Here is a 6,331-nt window from a genome sequence, read left to right on the forward strand (position 1 = left end):
CACCTTGGGGAGCTCCAGTACTGTTTGTTAAGAAGAAGGATGGTTCGTTCAGAATGTGTATTGACTATAGGGAGCTGAACAAGCTGACAGTCAAGAATCGGTACCCCTTACCGAGGATTGACGACTTATTTGACCAGTTGCAGGGATCCAGTTATTATTCGAAGATAGATCTACGGTCAGGATACCACCAACTTAGGGTCCATGAGGAAGATGTGCCGAAAACAGCCTTCCGAACTAGATACGGCCATTATGAGTTCTTAGTGATGCCTTTCGGGCTAACTAATGCGCCGGCTGTATTCATGGATCTGATGAACCGCGTGTGCAAACCATACTTGGACAAGTTTGTAATTGTGTTTATAGATGATATTCTGATTTACTCTCGGACCAAGGCCGAGCATGAGCAACACCTGAAATTGATTTTGGAATTGTTGAGGAAAGAAAAGTTGTATGCGAAGTTTTCCAAGTGTGAGTTTTGGCTTAGAGAAGTTCACTTTCTCGGTCACGTTGTAAACGAGCAAGGAATACACGTCGATCCTTCCAAGGTCAAGGCCATCGAAAACTGGGAAGTGCCAAAAACCCCAACTGAGGTGAGGCAATTCCTAGGACTAGCTGGCTACTATCGACGCTTCATTGAGAACTTCTCCAAGATAGCTCTACCTCTGACCGCGCTAACTCAGAAAGACAAGAAGTTTGTTTGGGGCGAAAATCAGGAAGCAGCATTTCAAATGTTAAAACAGAAGTTATGTAGTGCGCCAATTTTGTCTCTGCCCGAGGGGACGGATGACATCGTCGTTTATTGCGACGCTTCACATCTGGGACTCGGATGTGTCCTTATGCAGCGAGACAAAGTCATAGCGTATGCCTCGCGCCAACTCAAGACCAATGAAAAGAACTACACAACGCATGATCTGGAACTTGGAGCGGTTGTCTTCGCGCTAAAAATTTGGCGCCATTACCTCTATGGTACAAAGTGTATAATCTTTACGGATCACAAGAGCCTTCAACATATATTTGATCAAAAGGATTTAAACATGAGGCAACGAAGATGGGTGGAGTTGTTGAATGATTATGATTGTGAAATTAAGTACCACCCTGGAAAGGCGAATGTGGTAGCAGACGCGCTAAGTAGGAAGGAGCGAATAAAAACGCTACGAGTCAAAGCTCTGAGGTTGACCATTCGCGCAGATCTCTCTACCCGCATTCGAGACGCTCAACAAGAAGCCTTGAAACCAGAGTTTGTTAAAAACGAATCCCTTGGGGGTATGATTAAGGATTTGGAGCTCAAAGAGAACGACACTCGATATTTTGCTAACCGCATATGGGTCCCTCTCAAGGGAGGATTGCGCGAGCAAGTATTAAACGAAGCTCACAAGACGCGGTATTCCGTACATCCTGGCGCAGACAAGATGTACCAAGATGTTAAAGTGCTGTATTGGTGGCCCAATCTTAAAGGCGCCATCGCGACGTATGTCAGTAAATGCCTGACGTGTTCGAAGGTGAAGGCTGAATACCAGAAGCCGTCGAGGTTGCTTCAGCAGCCAGAAATTCCCATGTGGAAGTGGGAACAAATCTCTATGGACTTGATCACCAAACTGCCAAGGACACCTGGGGGTTATGACACGATCTGGGTTATTGTGGATCGGCTAACTAAGTCAGCGCACTTCCTGCCGATCAAGGAAACCGATAAGATGGAAAAGTTAGCCCGATTGTATATTCGAGAAGTAGTTTCAAAACATGGAGTCCCAGTGTCCATCATTTCTGATAGAGATAGTCGGTTCACCTCAAGGTTTTGGAGATCGTTACAAGGGGCTTTAGGTACTCGTCTTGACATGAGTACGGCATATCATCCCCAAACGGATGGGCAAAGCGAGCGAACAATCCAGACATTGGAAGATATGCTGCGCGCTGTGCGCAATCGATTTCGGAGGTAGCTGGGATACTCACCTCCCATTGGTTGAATTTTCTTACAACAACAGTTATCACACAAGCCTCAAGGCTGCGCCGTTTGAAGCTTTGTATGGGCGCAAGTGTAGATCCCCACTCTGCTGGGCTGAAGTGGGTGACAAGCAAATGACTGGTCCAGAATTGATCCAAGAAACAACAGACAAGATTTTTCAAATACGGGATCGCCTTAAGACAGCGCGCGACAGACAGAAGAGCTACGCAGATGTGCGAAGGAAACCGTTGGAATTTCGAGTAGGGGATAGAGTACTTTTGAAAGTCTCTCCATGGAAAGGAGTCCCCCGTTTCGGCAAGCGAGGAAAGTTGAATCCGCGCTACATTGGACCATTCGAGATCCTGGAAAGGATCGGTCCGGTTGCTTATAAACTCCGTTTACCCGCCGAACTCAGTGGAGTTCATGATACGTTCCATGTATCCAACCTTAAAAAGTGCTTATCTGACGAAACGTTGATTTTGCCGTTGGAAGAGATTCACATCGACAAACAACTGCACTTCGTAGAAAAACCTATAGCAGTAACCGATTGGAAAGAACAAAAGTTACGCAGAAGCAGAATCAAGTTAGTAAAGGTTCAATGGAACTCAAGGCGTGGGCCTGAATTCACTTGGGAAAGAGAAGATCAAATGCGCATGAAATACCCACACCTCTTTCAGAGCATGGCTTCTGCCAGCAACGTCTCCTAAATTTCGGGACGAAATTCTCTTAACAGGGGGAAAATGTGACACCCGGTAATTTCCCAATCCTATAAACTAAGTAATCAACCTAATAATTAGGTGATTGTGAATATTATGCGCGCCATATAGAATCAGCGCGGGCAATTGTTATGTTCGCCCTGCGCGAGCGCGCTATATTAGAATCAGCGCGGGCAATTGTTATGTTCGCCCTGCGCGAGCGCGCTATGTTAGAGTCAGCGCGGGCACGTTATGTGCGCCCTGCGCGAGCGCGCGATGTAAAAACCAGCGTGGGCATATGTTATATGCGCCATGCGCGAATGTTTTGGCTTTATGTTTTCATGTAACTTAACTTTATGTTGTCTAATGGGTTGACCGTCCCGCATGATGCTAAGGCGGGTGCATCCTAAATCGTTTATGCGCGTGCGGAAGGGAACTAACCTCCCCGCATGGCGGGAACATTGAGAGCTAGTTTGTCTGAAGCTCCAAGATGGAATTGACTTCAACATGACTGATCACTATGTTGAAGTACCAAGACCACCTGGAGAATCTACAAATGAAACTCAATGTCCCTAACTGCGAGAAGGTTACGCACCTACCCGCAGCAAAGAAATGTCCTTCACGCAGAAAGCTATGCGCACAAAGTTATACGCGCAGAACCCTTAGCCTAATCTCCAGATTTAAGGAGGATTATTCCCGCCCAAAAGGAAACAGTAGCGTGTTTCAGAAATTTCTACTTTTTTTACTGTACACTGACAAAAGCACCTGAAAAAGCATACTGTAACATGAAAAGTCAACTGTCAGCCACCCTATTCTCACCAACCACAGACCTGCATGTCCAGTCCAAATCAAATCAAAATCTTTTATCCACTCCTCCACTTTTAAGTAAATAATAATTTCCATACTTTATCATCATTACACCTAGATATAAAAAGATTACAATTCCCTAAAGCAAGGGATTGTGTTCCCTTGAGTTTGCCTATAAATATGTAACCCAAATTATCACCCAAACACACTTCAAACTTCTCTCTTAAGAACTGCAAACTTGCACTAATCATCTCCCAAGCATCCGTTGTTTTCATTTCCGATCCTGTTACTAGGTAAGCCGAGATTATAACCTTGAGATCTACTTTCCAACCCTTATATTCTCCTATTTCTTGATCTTAATATATATACTTCTTGTTATTTAGTCGTATTCTAGACCTTCAATTCAAAGGCCAACACCAAGAGAACCCGAATCTCGATTAAATCCCTTAACAAGAACCACAGGTGAGTCTCACAGCCCCTATTTTCACTGTTTTCACTATTTTAAACTGTTTTCGGGGCGAGGGACACGTACCTAAATTATGTTTTATCATGATACTCTTACAAGCAATACAAGCAATTATGTGTTTAAATAATGTTTCATTATACGAGCAATGCAAACGGTTATCTATGGTTTTCGATGTTAGTGCACCAGATTCGAGTAAGTGATCACTTTACCATTGGAACTCTAAGGGTAGGGACTGCTGGTTTGATCCACCCACTCGTAGGGGTCGCACCTCTTACACAGACGAGTGCCTAGCACGGGGCAGTACTATGGGAGTAAGCCCGCTCGTAGAGGTCGCTCCTCTTACGCAGACGAGCGCCTTGTTTTCCGGCACAACGTCCGCGCGTAACCCGCGGGACGGTATTAATCGCTCGTAGTGGCAGCGCCACTTACACAGACGAGCACGATTTTTCAGAAGTGTCCGCGCGTAACCCGCGGGACGGTATTACTTATTTCGCTCGTAGTGGCAGCGCCACTTACACAGACGAGCACAGTTCCCAGAAATGTTCGCGCGTAACCCGCGGAACGATTTTATCAGAATATGTTGATAGAACTATGTTTTACCAAGCATGTGTTATAATGATGCTATCAGAATTATGTTTCAGAATGATTATCAAGATATTGATGCAATACGATTTATCAAGTTACTAAAACTTGTGAACTCACTCAGTTTATACTGATTCAAATGTTTTACGTGTCTTTCAGGAGATAACTAGGTAGCGCATGGAGTCACACTTAGGGCACCTCACGCTGAACATCTAAAACTAGCTTTTTGGAAGATTTTAGTTCTATCCCTTCGATGCGCGCGGTTGTTCCCGCCGCGCAAGGGGATATGGCGTGGAAATCTTCAACAGTTTTTACACTTGGATGTTTTTATGTAATTTTAAACAATGTAATGTATTTGTATTAAACATTTCACGCGCAATGAAAATCTTACTTTGAATGTTTGCAATGGCCCGTGCTTAAGTATCAATCCCCACTCGCGCGCGCCCGGCTGTTTCCGCCGTTCAGGGCCGGCTGTGACAGTTATCTTGGTTTAACTTGTGCTTCCATTTGATACTTGTTTTTGGCATTCAATTTTGTTGATATGGTGTAGGACCTTGTATGGTGTTTTGAAGTTTATTCAGGTTGTATTAACAACCAATAAGACACTACAAAACCAAAGGAACTACACGACATAACGACCTATCTCAGAATAGAAATTACGTGTGGGTTGAGTCCAAAAACGTTTTCTTTTTCGTTCAATCACCCGCACATAAAGAACATATGTGTAGGAATCCCATATGGCATGACATAACAACCAACTAAGTTTTTTTTTAAGATAACCAGAAATACTTGGAACTCACAAATACTAGTTGTAGATCTCGCAAACACCATGTTTGTATGGTTGTTATTATTTTGTTATGTTTGTAGTCTAAATATAAGCTGACATTATTAAGTTGGCCGGCTACATTAAGTGATCGTTAAAAAAAATTAGTATGTGATATGAGTAGAGTTGGCAGGCTATAAAGTTGGAACAAACATCATTGTAAAGTTTTGAACAAATTTAAAAGGAATAAATGTTTACAAATTAAAAAACAAAACAAACAAATTCAAGAGAAACAAACCAAAAAGTCAAGTTAATGAATGCTAAATTAACTCTTTATGAATGGGATGTATGATATGTATGGTGCAACCAAAAACTCGGTATGAATGTTATCATCGAATCTGATGCGCTTAACGTTTACCAAATTAGTACAAGGTGCAAGCAAAAGGAGGTAGTCATTACCAAGTGTATGCATATTTTACAAGAAACAAGTATACGGTAGACTAACAAATTCCTACACAACGAATAAAAAATGTGCGTAGGTTGTTGAGTTATTTTACGAAAACCAAAAAGTCAGTACATAAACAAATACCAACACAGCTTGTAAAAAATGTGCGTAGGTTGATGAGGAAAAAAAAGGGTAAAATACGAAAGCAGTTAATCATTACGCATAACAAGAGTGAATAGGGAATAAAGCTTACCAAACTCGGTATGAATGTTAAAATTGAATCTGATGGGCTTAGTGTTTACCAAATTAGTACAAGGTGCAAGCAAAAGGAGATAGTCATTACCAAATGTATGCGTATTTTACAAGAAACAAGAATACAGTACACTAACAAGTTCCTACACAACGTATTAAAAATGTGTGTAGGTTGATGAGTTGTTTTACAAAAACCAAAAAACGTAGTAAGCAAACTAATTCCTACACAGCTTGTAAGAAATGAGTGTAGGTTGATGAGAAGAAAAAGGGAAAAAAAGGGTAAAATACAAAAGTAGTTAATCATTACGCATAACAAAAGGCAATAAGGAAAAAATTTCATGCTTCAAAAAGCGTTACAATACACAAAACAAAAAAAAGAGTTATT

The sequence above is a fragment of the Bidens hawaiensis genome, unplaced genomic scaffold (genome assembly GCF_021521415.1).
Source record: "Bidens hawaiensis isolate Kalapana, Puna unplaced genomic scaffold, B.hawaiensis_p1.1 tig00033252_1, whole genome shotgun sequence".
Taxonomy (NCBI): domain Eukaryota; kingdom Viridiplantae; phylum Streptophyta; class Magnoliopsida; order Asterales; family Asteraceae; genus Bidens; species Bidens hawaiensis.